The sequence below is a fragment of the Strix aluco genome, chromosome 1 (genome assembly GCF_031877795.1).
Source record: "Strix aluco isolate bStrAlu1 chromosome 1, bStrAlu1.hap1, whole genome shotgun sequence".
Taxonomy (NCBI): Eukaryota; Metazoa; Chordata; class Aves; order Strigiformes; family Strigidae; genus Strix; species Strix aluco.
In genome coordinates, this window is record NC_133931.1 from 56,774,401 (window position 1) to 56,788,523 (window position 14,123).

Sequence of the window (14,123 nt, forward strand, 5' to 3'; positions counted from 1 at the left end):
TGTCATTACATCATTTCATGGAATCATAGAGTGGTTTGGGTTGAAAGTGACCTCTAAAGATCACCTAGTCCAATTCCCCTTCAGTGGGCAGGGGCATCTTTTACTAGATCAGGTTGCTCAAAGCCCCGTCCAACCTGGCCTTGAGCACTTCCAGGGAGGGGGCATCCACAGCTTTTCTGGGCATCCTGTTCCAGTGTCTCACCAGCCTCATCATAAAAAATTTCATCATAATGTCCAATCTAAGCCTACCCTCTTTCAGTTTAACTCTGTTGCCCCTTGTCCTGTCACTACAGGCCCTGTAAGGAGTCTTTCTCCATCTTTCTTATAAGCCCCCTTTATATATTGAAAGGCCACAATAAGGTCTCCCTGGAGCCTTCTCTTCTTTGACCTGAACAACCCCAACTGCCTTAGCCTTTCTTCACAGGAGAGGTGTTCTAGCCCTGTGACCATTTTTGTGGCCCTCTTCTGGATGCCACTCTAACAGTTCCACATCTGTCTTGTACTGGGAGCCCTAGAGCTGGACACAGCACTCCAGGTGGGATCTCATGAGAGTGCAGTAGAGGGGAACAATCACCTCCTCGACCTGTTGGCCCATCTTCTATTTATGCAGCCCAGGATATGATTGGCTTTCTGGGCTGTGAGCACACATTGCTGGCTCATACTCAATTTTTCATCCACCAGTATCCCCAAGTTCTCCTCAGGGCTGCTCTCAACGCCTTTGTCTCCCAGCCCATACTGATACTGGGGATTGCCTTGACCCACGTGCAGGGCCTTGCACTTGGCCTTGTTGAACTTCATGAGGTTTGCATATGCCCACCTCTCAAGCCTGTCAAGGTCCCTCTGGATGCCATCCCTTTCCTCATGCCGATCAACATCACCACTCAGCTTGGTGTCATCTGCAGACTTGCTGAGGGTGCACTCAATCCCACTATGTCATTGATGAAGACATTGAATAGTCTTCGTTGGTCTCAGTATGGATCCTTGAGGGATATGACTTGTTACTGGTTCCCACTTGGACATTGAGGCATTGACTGTAGCTCTTTGGATGTGACCACCCAGCCAATTCCTCATCCATCTAATAGTCCATCCATCAAACTCGTATCTCTTCAATTCAGAGGTAAGAATGTTGTGGAGGACTGTATCAAAGGCCTTACAGAAGTCCAGGTGGATGACATCCATAGCTCTCCCCTTGTCCACTGATGCAGTCATTCCATCATAGAAGGCCACTAGGTTAGTCAGGCATGATTTGCCCATGTTGAAGCCATGTTGGCTATCTCTAACTCCCTGTCTTCCATATGTTTTGAAATCTCTTCCAGGAGGGTCTGTTCCATGATCTGAATATTGATTATTTGATACAGAGGCATTTGCAAAACTAATAATGAAGTTCCAGGTAAGAGCTTACTGGAGAAACCTAAGGTGGAGAAGGGATAAGCTGTAAAATAAATTGCAGCACAGCTGTTGGGCTATTGGAGGCTTAATAAGGACATTTCTAAAGGATGGACCAGTGTCGTGTTTGAACTTGGTTTAGAATCTTCGTTAATGACCTTGGTGTGGGTGGGACTGTGCTGGTAGAGCTCATTGGTAATGCAAAGTTAGGAGATGTGGTGAACGTGAAAAAAAAAATTGTGTGTTTGATGCATGCTTATAATAGAACTGCTGTTCTCTCATTTTAGTTGGAAGTGATAAAGAAGTAAAACTAGTGACTGGTACTTAATCACAGGTTTATTGTGAGTGTGAAATAGGGCAAATATGAGACTAGTTTTATAGTGAGGGAAGTATTAATGCCAAGGTTTATGGCATTGATGAAGCTTTATCTGAATGCATCCCTGGCAACACCTAGTCAGAGAAAATGAACCCAAATGGAAATGGTGCAAAAAAAAATAGTTATTAACATAAGTGAAGTAGAATAGCTTGGCTTGTTTATCTTGGCAAAATGAAGACTGAAAGGGGATCTGATTGCTATCTATAAATATATCAGAAGAGGTAAGCACTGGGGAAAAGAAAAGCTGTGTAGGCTAAAGGGTAGGGATTGGAACAAAAATGAATTAGCATCAAGTGGCTATGAATGTATTCAGATCATTAGAAACCAGTTGAATTTCAGATCTGAATTATGCAGTTTGAACCAACCTTCTAAAAATTATGTGGGAAAAAATAGTTTTACATTCATCAGATACCATCTTACAAAATGGCTTGTTTCATATGGACTTTACAAGGCTTCTCCTAGGTCACAAGGTTACAATGTTAACAAGGTTGCAGGCTGGAGCGATGGGCTAAGGCCAACTGTATGAAGTTCAATAAGGCCAAATGCTGGGTACTGCACTTGGGTCACAACAACCCCCAGCAGCGCTACAGGCTTGGGGAGGAGTGGCTGGAGAGCTGCCAGTCAGAGAGGGACCTGGGGGTGTTGATTGACAGCCGGCTGAACATGAGCCAGCAGTGTGCCCAGGTGGCCAAGAAGGCCAATGGCATCCTGGTTTGTATCAGCAATAGCGTGGCCAGCAGGGACAGGGAAGTGATCTTACCCCTGTACTCGGCACTGGTGAGGCCACACCTCGATTCCTGTGTTCAGTTTTGGGCTCCTCCCTACAAAAAGGACATTGAATTACTCGAGCGTGTCCAGAAAAGGGCAACGAAGCTGGTGAAGGGTCTGGAGCACATGTCGTGTGAGGAGCGGCTGAGGGAACTGGGGTTGTTTAGTCTGGAGAAGAGGAGGCTGAGGGGAGACCTCATCGTCCTCTACAACTACCTGCAAGGAGGTTGCAGAAAGCTGGGGATGAGTCTCTTTAACCAAGTAACAAGCGATAGGACAAGAGGGAATGGCCTCAAGTTGCGCCAGGGAAGGTTTAGACTAGATGTCAGGAAGTATTTCTTTACAGAACGGGTTATTAGGCAGTGGAATGGATTGCTCAGGGAGGTGGTGGAGTCCCCATCCCTGGAGGTGTTTAAGAGTAGGGTCGACATAGCACTGAGAGATATGGTGTAGATGGGAACTGTCAGTGTTAGGTTAATGGTTGGACTGGATGATCTTCAAGGTCCTTTCCAACCTAGTTGATTCTGTGATTCTGTGAATGTTCTTGAAAGTTTGGTAGGACAATGGTGATACCTAATTATGTACTTAAGCTAGAAGCTGGTATGTCATGTTGCATTCCAAGACATTAGAATAGCTTGACTGAGATGCGTTAAATGTTTTTTTCTTTGTAAGAAGGGATCCTCATAAATTTAAAAATCATACACATAGGAGTAACTGCTCCATAGGTGAACTTAGTAGACATAATTCATAGGAGTATGATGTTGATTCAACATGTTTAACATGTTAACAGTATGATGTTAATATGGCCGCTAAATCTAGTAGACCCAATGAAAGTAGAAGCCGTTTGGTTTTTAATTTGGGTATCTACTAGACATGTTCCATGTTGCAGCTCAAGTTGGAACTCTAGCTGCTTCTACAGCAGTGAGCTGAGTGGTCCCAGGGAGCGTGGCTGCATTAGCTCGGCTCAGTACCATGTTGTAGTGAGGGAATGGAGTTTGTGATCCTGTCTGAGTGACAAGACTGTGATGGAATGCAGCTTTTATTTAAAGCAGGTGTTTGTTTTCCTGAGTGACTGTAGGATATGCTGTACTTGGCTTTCGGAGATTTGGTAGATGGAGACCTGTAGTCTGTGCTTCTGAGAATGAAAGGTCACCCTGAAACTGAAGCGAGCTGTTTGTGTCTTTGGGAGATATTCCAGTATTAGCTAGACCTGTCTATAGGAAATTTTCATGTCTGATATATAAGCCTATTTAGACCGGGCTCTGTGTTATGTGCTGAGGTTGGACACTGTCTAACAGCCAAAAGCCTGAAACTGGGTTTTTTTGAAAGAACTTTCTGGGCTTTTGTCCACACTTGGAGAAGTGTGAAGTTGATGTACTTTTAAAGTTACTTTGTTAACACTGGTGGGATACTACTTGCAAGGAAACTGGTGAAAATCACAAAAGCTCTGGTGTTCTGTTTAATGTTTGAGTCTGGCCTCTGATACCTGGTTCTTGGAGCACACTGGGAAAAGTGCTAAGTAACAGCTTTTGCTCAGGTCTTCTGTGGAAAGACTGATTTTCTGTGCCACTACAGCTGTCATCTGAGATGATTACAAATATTCTCATTACTGCTATAGAGTTTGAAGATTATCTTATGTTGCAATTCAGATCAGAAAGGTGTATCCAGTTGGAAATTTTGTACTTGAGGATGCACACATATTTTAAGCTGCTGAATATTTGAATATTTTAAGCAGACCTGGGCTTTTCAGCATCACTGAAGCCTTTTGTAAGCTATAGCAGGTTAAAATACAAAGCAAGTTTAAAGGGAAAAAGAAGGGGAAAAGTTACTTGTTTATTTAGTTTTGTTGTTCAAATCTGCTAGTAGTCTTTGAAATCTAAGAGCCTTTGTAATTATCAAATTGATTAGGTATCCTACCTTATTCAAGTAAAGAGAATAGTTGCTCCAGCAGGAAGGGTTTATGACACAGCCCTTACTGAACTAAATTGTTAATACTGCATGTTACTGAACGATTGCTTTTACATATTACTTAGTTGTTTTAGGACTTTGGGGATAATTTCCTGTTTTAAATGTTCATGTTTAACAGTAGTAAAATGTTTCTAGTGTTTTTGTTATTTCTGTGGTGAGAGTGCTTTGGGATGAATAATACTTTATCATTAGACTGTTAAGACTATCCTGGTAGAATTATGAGCCACCAAATTTAGTATGCTCTTGATGTGTATTTGGCTAGAATAACAGTGTATCCCAATAAAGCTAGATTGCAAGTAAGGAATTCATAATAATGGTGGAGGTTAAGGTGAGTTACAAAGATGCCTTTGAGGTTAGTAACATGACAGTTCTTCAGTAATGGCACTCTTTTGATAGGAAAAATATCCAGAGTAGACATATGACTGAGCTGGACACCGACTGCTATGTTTTAAAGCTTAAACTAAATACAAGCATTAATATATTTGGACAACTTATTCCATGTTATACCATCTTATTAGTAGTGGTTTTTGTTGTTGTTGAGGCTAAACAAACCATTGTCATATTTAACAGTAAATGCAGGACAATCTCCTTTTAGCCGGTATTTTATCTAATATATAAAGTAGATAATGTTATCTTTACCAGAATTCATGGTAATCATCTGTGGCTGTACTTTACCATTGAGATAGATGCTTATTGCATTTTTACTGTTTTTTGGCGACTAGCAACATGTCAGTAACAAGCTGGAGTGAATACGAAATTTTGATCCAGAAACAAAATATAAGAAAACAAATTGTTTGTTTTGTCTGTTTGAAGTGCCACTCCATTGTATTCCTGTGTTTTGTCCATCAGACTGGCAAGCAAAAGGTTTCAATTCCTGTTTCACATAAAAAGGAAGCCTAAAGAGGGTAGGAGCAAGGACAGGTAGCCTGGGAGGGATACAGAGAAACCGTGAAGCAGCCAGGGATCAGGTTAGGAAGGCCAAAGCCCTGAAAGAACTAAATCTGGCCAGGGACATCAAGGGCAGCAAGAAAAGCTTCTGTAGGTGCATTGGTGGTAAAAGCAAGACCAGGGACAATGTGGGCCCTCTCCGGAAGGAAATAAGAAAGCTGGTTATGTGAAATATGGAGAAGGCTGAGGTGCTCAGTGACCTTTTTGACTCAGTCTTCATGGACAAGTGCTCCAACCACACTGCCCAAGTTGCGGAAAGCAAAGGTGGGGACTGGGTGAATGAAGAACCACCCACTGTAGGAGAAGATCAGGTTCAGGACCATCTAAGCAACCTGAAGGTGCACAAGTCCATGGGACCTGATGAGATGCACCTGTGGTTCCTGAGGGAACTGGCGGATGAAGTAGCTAAGCCCCTACCCATCATATTTGAGAAGTTGTGGCAGTTGGGTGAAGTTCCCGCTGACTGGAAAAGGGGAAACATAACCCCCATTTTTAAAAAGGGAAAACCAGAAGACCTAGGGAACTACAGGCCAGTCAGTCTCGCCTCCGTGCCTGGCGAGATCACGGAGTGGATCCTCCTGGAAACTGTGCTAGGACATGTGGAAGATAAGGATTTTGGTGATTGGTGACAGCCAACATGGCTTCACTAAGGGTAAATCGTGCCTGACAAATTTTGTGCCCTTCTATGGTGGGGTTACAGCGTTGGTGGAGAAGGAAAGAGCAACTGATGTCATCTACCTGGAGTTGTGCAAAGCTTTTGACACTGTCCTGCATGACATCCTTGCCTCTGAATTGGAGAGACATGGATTGAGGGATGGACCATTTGGTGGATAAGGAATTGGCTGAATGGTCGCACTCAGAGAGCTGTGGTTAATGACTCGATGTCCAAGTGGAGAGCAGTGATGAGTGACGTTCCTCAGGGGTCAATGTTGGGATCGGGTGGTGTTTAACATCTTTGTTGGTGACATGGACAGCGGGATTGAGTGCACCCTCATCAAGTTTGCTGACAACACCAAGCTGTGTGGTGCGATTGCCACACTGGAGGGAAGGGGTGGCATCCAGAGGGACCTTGACAGGCTTGAGAGGTGGGCATATGCAAACCTCATGGAGTTCAACAAGGCCAAGTGCAAGGTCCTGCATGTGGGTCGAGGCAGATCCATGCACAAATACAGGCTGGGTGGTAAGTGGATTGAGGGCAGGCCTGTGGAGAAGGACTTGTGTATTGGTGGATGAAAAACTGAATCTGACCCAGCCGTGTGCGCTTGCAGGCCAGAAGGCCAATCGTATCTTGGTCTGCATCAAGAGAAGTGTGACCAGCAGGCTGAGCTCTTGTGAGACCCCACCTGGAGTGCTGTGTCCAGCTCTGAGGTCCCCAGCATAAGGAGGACATGGACCTGCTTGAGCGGGTCCAGAAGAGGCCATGAAGATGATCTGGGGGCTGGAGCACCTCCCTTATGGGGACAGGCTGAGAGAGTTGGGGTTGTTCAGCCTGGAGAAGAGAAGGCTCAGGAGAGACCTTGTAACAGCCTTCCAGTACTTAAAGGGGGCCGACAGGAAAGATGGGGAGGGAGTCTTTATCAGGGAGTGTAGGGATAGGATGAGGGGTAATGGCTTTAAGCTGCAAGAGGTTCGATTTAGATTAGAGATAAGGAAGAAATTCTTTCCTGTGAGGGTGGTGAGACACTGGAACAGGTTGCCCAGAGAAGCTGTGGATGCCCCCTCCCTGGCAGTGTTCAGGGCCAGGTTGGTCGGGTCTTTGAGCAGCCTGGTCTAGTGGAAGGTGTCCCTGCCCATGTCAGGGGGGTTGGAACTAAGTGGTCTTTATGGTCCCTTCCAACTGAAACCATTCTATGATTCTTATACCACTCCCGGTAAAGCATTCATGCCAGCATCTACACAGTCACCTCTGAGATGTGTAGCCATATATAGGCTCTGCTTGGCCTTTTGACAGGGGAAGATGAACTATTAGGATTAAAAAATGAGCATTGTTTCAGCATTTTTTGGAAGAGAAGGAAAAATCTTTGACAGGTACACCATCAGCATGGATGCAGACAGCACGTCATTGTGGGGAACTCAGATAAAATATGATGTTACCCTTGGTAAACATTGCTAGCCTAGAATCAGCCTTCAGGAGCTGTGGACATTGAGGTGCGTCAGCTGTCTTATAAAGCCTCTTTTGCATTCTGACATTTACGTGCAGGTTGATGATAAAACTAATAACTGTTTCTCAAGGGTAGAATAAGAAGTGAAAGATTCTGTATTATTGCTCTAATATATGGATATCTACCTGAGGGCATGGTTATTTGTAGGTATTATTAATTTTGTACCTTTATCCACTGATTTACTTTAGAAAGTATTTCTTTACAGAACGGGTTGTTAGGTGTTGGAATGGGCTGCCCAGGGAGGTGGTGGATTCCCCATCCCTGGAGGTGTTTAAGAGTAGGGTCGACAGCGCTGAGGAATATGGTGTAGTTGGGAACTGTCAATGTTAGGTTAATGGTTGGACTGGATGATCTTCAAGGTCTTTTCCAACCTTGATGATTCTGTGATTATCCCTGATCATTGAGACCTATAACGTTGAAGTATTAATCCTTGAAACTGAAGCTGTTATGCTTCATAGACTGAATAATTTTAACACAGGTGATTTGTTAAGAGTTGGAATTTTTCTTCCAGTTGAAGAAGGTATTTGAATGATCATGGTTTTGATACTTTGAGAGGAAGGAATTATGTTCATTGGCTATGCATGTTATGGATTCTCTTCAGATTGTTTTCACAGACGTCTGAATATTCATTTCTTAAAACTAATTTATGGAAATAAACAGCATTCCTCTCACTGTCTTTTGTGTCAGCTGTGTCACCTATGTTTTTTTCAGAAAACACTGTAAAATTCCTTTTGGAGCAATTAAGTGCTTTGTGTATATTTTAAGATTAGTTTTCTTACCTGACAGTCAAGGTAGTTTTGACTTGCTGCAGAACACTGGTCTTTCATTTTTAGACATCTTTCCTTCAGTGGTGGAAGATGATCAGGTCAGGGAATACTTAAGTAAACTGGATATACCGAAGTCCATGGGCCCTAATGGAATGTACTCATGAGTGCTGAGGTTGCTGGCAGATGGAGAAACAGGCTGACAGGAGAAACCTTGTGAGGTTCAACAAGTGTGAAGTCCTGCACCTGGGGAGCAGCAACCCCTCCAGGCACCAGTACAGGCTGGGCTCTTGACTAGCTGGAGAGCAGCTTTGCAGAAAAGGCCCTGGGGGTCCTGGTGGGCACCAGGTTGACTGTGAACCAGCAACGTGCACTTGCTGCAATGGCCAGTGGTATCCAGGGCTGCATTAGGAGTGTTGCCAGCTGGTCAAGGGACGTGATCCTTCCCCTCTGCTCAGCACTGGTGAGGCCACAACTGGAGTGCTGCGTCCAGTTTTGGGCTCCCCAGTACAAGAGAGACAGGGACATACTGGAGAGAGTCCAGTGAAGGGCCACCAAGTTGATGAAGGAGCTGGAGCACTTCTCCTATGAGGAGAGGCTGAGAGAGCTGGGACTGTTCAGCCTGGAGAAGAGAAGGCTCAGGGGGATCTCATCATCACACGTACTTGAAGGGAGGGTGCAAAGAGGACAGAGCCAGGCTCTTTACAGTGGTGCCCAGTGACAGGACCAGAGACAATGAGCACAACCTGAAACACAGGAGGTCCTCTCTGAACTTCAGGAAACACTTTTTTTTTTTACTGTAAGGATGACTGAGTGCTGGCAGAGGTTGCCCAGGGAAGCTGTGGAGTCTCCATCCTTGGAGATATTCAAAAGTTGTCTAGACATGGTCCTGGGCAACTGACTCTGGGTGTTTCTGCTTGAGCAGGGGATTTGGCCCAGATGACCTCCGGAGGTCCCTTCCAACCTCAACCATTCTGTGATTGCTATGTCAAATGATGGGAAAGAAAAACAATTACATTTTGGCCTAATTAAAAATTCTTTATTACATTGTATGAATGGCGATTACATGGGGCTATGTTAATTTGCCTTTATTCCATTGTTACTTCTAATTCTAGCAGAATGAGTTGATGGAGATCTTACTCTGTTCCTGTCAGGTCTATTGTAAAAGTCAGTTACTTGTTCTCAAAATTTGTCTTGCTGGCTTTATATTATTACCGCTAGTTTTTATCCTGCTGACTTTTAACACCTTCATCTTTCATTAGGGCTCAAATTGGCAAATGCAGTAAATGATCTTTCTTTGTCTGCCCAGCCTGACTTGAATATGCACTGAAAGAAAACTACCCTGCCTGAGTTTGTTTCAGTAAAGATGCCTTGAAGTGCTCTGTATGTTTCAAGTGTTCTTGGAATTTCAGAGGTGATGAAGCAGTTGTGAAAAAGCATCCCACTTAAAGCATATAATCCCAATAGTTTTTGAAGTTAGCACTGTAACTTACACATCTTAAGGAGTTTGGATTCCTTTTGCCAGTCTGTGTACTTTTTTAATGTGTACTTACATTGTTTTTAGATGTGGTTGAATATCTCACTTTACTGTGCCAGTTTACAGCTTAAATAAACTTTAGTTCCATGCATGAAATAGAGTGCTTTCTGGCAGAGTCAGCTTAGGTATTAGCTTTTATAACAGCTACAATTCAGTGTCTTAAATCAAAGGGGACAATATACTTAACACTTAAGTGTTTCATCTAAAATGTTGTTGAATTTGTTTAATAATGCATGCTCATTTTTGTACAACTCTACAAGTTATCTGCCTGCTAATTATCAAAGATTTTATGTAATTTAATAAAATGATAATTTCTTATCCAATTTTAGGTAGAGGTGATATTCTGTGACAGGCTCTGTGTGTACATTATGGCAGCCTTAGTAATTTTGAATGGAGCTTCTTGATAACCAAACCTGTCCACTTCTCAGAAGTTCTTTGTTTGCTCCATACTACCAACAGCTAGAGATACTAACAGTGATCTCAACTTTCCTAGGGATACCACAGGCTGAGGTTTGTCTAAGCTCTTCCTTCCCACTCTAGAAAGACATATTCAAGTTGTAATTTTTTCCCTTATGTTTGACCATCCCAAGTGGTAGGAAGTTGACTTTTGGAGCCAAGGAACTGAAGGAGACCTGAATTTGAAGAGAAGATTACACTGTTGATCAAAAAGATCTCTGTACAGGTCCTACCTATTCAGTAATACATAGTATTTTGTTTTTACTGCAGTGTAACTGGCAAGCCTGTGGCAAGCCAGGAAACTTGGCACTGTGTTTCAGCAGTGGAAGCTGTCTGTGCAGAATCTGCCCACTAGTTGCTGTAGTCCGAGATGCATAGTTGCCAGAGGCAACCCTGACATTAGTGTTGCAGTGGCTGCACTGTAAGATTGCCGAAATAGAAATTCAGTACATAATGGTTTTGGAGATCTCTAGTATCTCTGCGTGTGGTTAGGCAGGTGTTTGTCATTCCTTTCTAAGGCCTTCATAAGTCAAAAACCCAGGAAAGATCTCTGCATCGATTGTCACTGCTCCATTCAAAACAGTTGGAATAACCTGGCACTCTCACAATTTTTATTCTAGGAAGATGCTGTAATTGGTGTCATGAACTTACACGGCTAAGTGGGTTGCTGAACTCCCTGTCCCTTTTAAAGTAGCTCTGACTCCCAGAGGTTGTTAGATTGAAATTACAATAAAGCAACGATCTTCTGTCATTGGACATCATAGTTACATCAATATAGCTTGAGGATTTTATTAAATTACCACAGCTTCTGAAAACCCTAGTTGCAGATCTAGAAGTCCATTGTCATAAGTTGTGCAAATATGAAAGATAGTCTTAAGCAGTTTATGGTGGAAGTATTTGGCAAACAACAGTAGATGAGTACTCATGAGGTATTTTGTGTGGTGGGTACAGTTAGACATGAGCCTGTCTGAGGTTTTAAGTGCTCAAATAAAAACCATCTTTGGCCTGGTTGCCATGCAAGCAGCGAGATGTTCTTTTTGAGAGTATAAGCCTGTCCTAGTGTAGCTGTGTTTTCTGAGATGGAGTTGGCATCCATTTGTCCATCTTGGCGCATGTGCAGAATGCCTGTGTCCATCTATGTACTTTTCCTTGTTTAGATGTGGCCTGTGTGGCGTGGCCTAAAACGTTTCTCCTTCCTGGTTGTCCCTCTCCCCCCCACTTCTCTTGGTTTTCGCAAGGAACTGTCATGATTTAGGGTTTTGCACTCAGGCTGTTAGTACCAGCTTGTACTTTTTTTTCTGCACTCCCCCGAGGGTAGTGGTATTTATGTTTGTGTGAGTGGGAACTCCAGAATCCTCTTCTGCTGTTGCATGGTTTCTTTTTTGAAGGATATGTCATGCTACTTTAGCTCGTGCAGCTCCTTTGAATGGTAATAGATACATTTTTCTGATTTACTATCTTTGTGTCTGCTCCTTCCTGTCCATACTCAGATCAGTACTGTCTGTTGGTGCTGACTACCAAAATAGCTGGGTTCTGCAGAAACAGTGAAATTCAGTCATCTTTTCCTTTTGTGCACCAGTTTGTTACCCGCTATGTATTAAATCTCATGGTTGCAAGTCTTGAGAGGCTTTATACATCTTTTTTTCTTTAAATCTTTTAGAAAGCAGGTGACAGAAGGGTGCTTTAGACCTTAAAAAAGATTTCAGTCCACTCTGAAAGAAATATCTGACACTAAAAAATGTCCCTGAGATAAAGGCTCTTTTTTGGGAAGTATTCAGGAAATGCAAAGGAGGTCACTGCGTTCATGTACCTGGGGAACAAAAGCAGTTTTGTTTTTTTTTTTTTTTAATTATCTGTGGTGTTAGAACTGACAGTAAATATCAGAATAATTTGAAGAGTATTTTGAATCCTATCATTATTATGCACTTTGAGGAGACAGGCATAAAGGGACTTTTCATGTCTCAAAAGAAACAGAACATCTTTTTTAAAAAGTTTTAAAAAACAGTTTATCATCAGTTTATAAGTTCACTGCTTTTTTTGTCTTAAGCTATTTTTGAATAGCATAGCTCCTTTTATTGATGACTGTGCCTTTCAAAATGAGCCTTTGAACTAAGCTTTTTTTCCTTTGAGCAAAGATTCCTTAGTAATAGTAGTTGAGAAGATTGATAAGCAGAGCTCCTCAGGTTGTCTAGAGTTGCAATTAAAAAGAAAACAACGCACAGTTTTGAAAGCCAGATTCAAGTGCTGTATACCGCTGGGCACTGCAAAGGCAATGCCTAAGTGGTTATTAGTAAAGCTCTCAGAATAACTTCCTCAACAATGTTTGTGTAGCTTGAAAAAATAAATATTTGGTCTTTTCTGAGTGTATCACCAGTCTGAGATTTAGAGGATTATTCAGCTGCCTGATTTTAGTTCTGCTTGTGGTATGGGTGATGGGAGTTATTTTTGGATCACTCTATAAGTAAATGCAACTGGATCCTGCAAGAGGCATCAAGAGGCAAGTGGCAGGAAACTTTGAAGTAGTTTTGTAAATCTTCCTCTTGGGGGCTGTGTCACGTTTGCTTGGATAGAGAGGAGTGACTATTTCATCCACTGTATGAAGCAGATTAGAAGTGAAGTTTCAGACAAGTAACAGTTCCTGTTCTCTCTGAAGAGTCTCATTGAATGTAAACCTAGCTCACATGTATCTTCATCTACATCTCGGCAATTCACGTTTTAGTCCTTTATTGATTTGTATCTTGGTGTTTTGTGTCAAGGCTCTGTTTAGCACTCTCTCAAAATCAAGGATTTGGAATGAGAGTTATAGAAGCAAAGACACTGGTCAGATAGTGAGCCCTCTAGTGTAGTAACATGTTTGATAGTGGCCAGTACAGTTTCCTTCAGAGTAGTCTGCCACCTCTGTGGAATAAAGTGTTCAGAAAAGAATTGATTTCCTTTGTCTTATGCAATTAGTGGTTTTATTGTACCTTGCCACTTGTTCATATCACATATATTTTTTCATCCAATTTAATCTAAAGTTTGCTTTCTTTGTGTTTTTTTTAATGAAAGAGTAGCTGTCATGTTTTCAATACTGATGAAAATTATTTTGTAGTAATTTAATGTGTGTTTTTTAAAGAACTGAAGGCTCTTAAGTTAATGTACACATGAAATATTATTGAATACATTTCTTGTTCATGTGAAGTTCCTTTTTCTAAGATACATTCTTCTAGTGCCTGTGCAGTCTTGCTTTCAGATGACACAAGCGTAACGGAGATTAACACAGCTGAGAACACTGTGAACCTTACTTGCTTTTTGTGCTGCTACTGTATGGCATCACACGAAGATGATCTCTCCTGGAAGATGTGCTTTTGCAGCTTGACATTGAAATTATGCCTGTTGTCCGATCCAGTCTTAGATGCAATTCCTATCCTGATGGTTTACATAAACACGATTTAGAGAATACACTGCATTGAATATGTAAATATGACAACTACAACTTATTTTCTGTGGATCAGTTAGAGTATATGCATAAACAGAGTATCATCTCCCTTGCCTATTTTAAAAGATGAGGTTGATGTCTGTTTCTGTCAAGTCTGTGGCAGCTCAGAAGTGCAACAGAAGTTGAAATCTCAAGAACGGTAGTATGTTTCAATATCACGCCTTTTCTTTCTTTAAACAGTTGAAAGAGTTCCAAAGCGTATGTTGCCTCTACTCCTAAATTAAAATTGAGCAAAATTGACTTTTGCATATGACCATTACCTCCTAGGTATTTGAAATGT

General features: G+C 42.2%; 1 protein-coding gene across 2 annotated transcripts in view; it reads left to right on the forward strand.

The window, feature by feature from the left end:
• Positions 1-14,123, forward strand: part of VAPA (VAMP associated protein A) — a 38,392-nt gene that overhangs the window by 6,887 nt on the left and 17,382 nt on the right. The window lies entirely within an intron of this gene.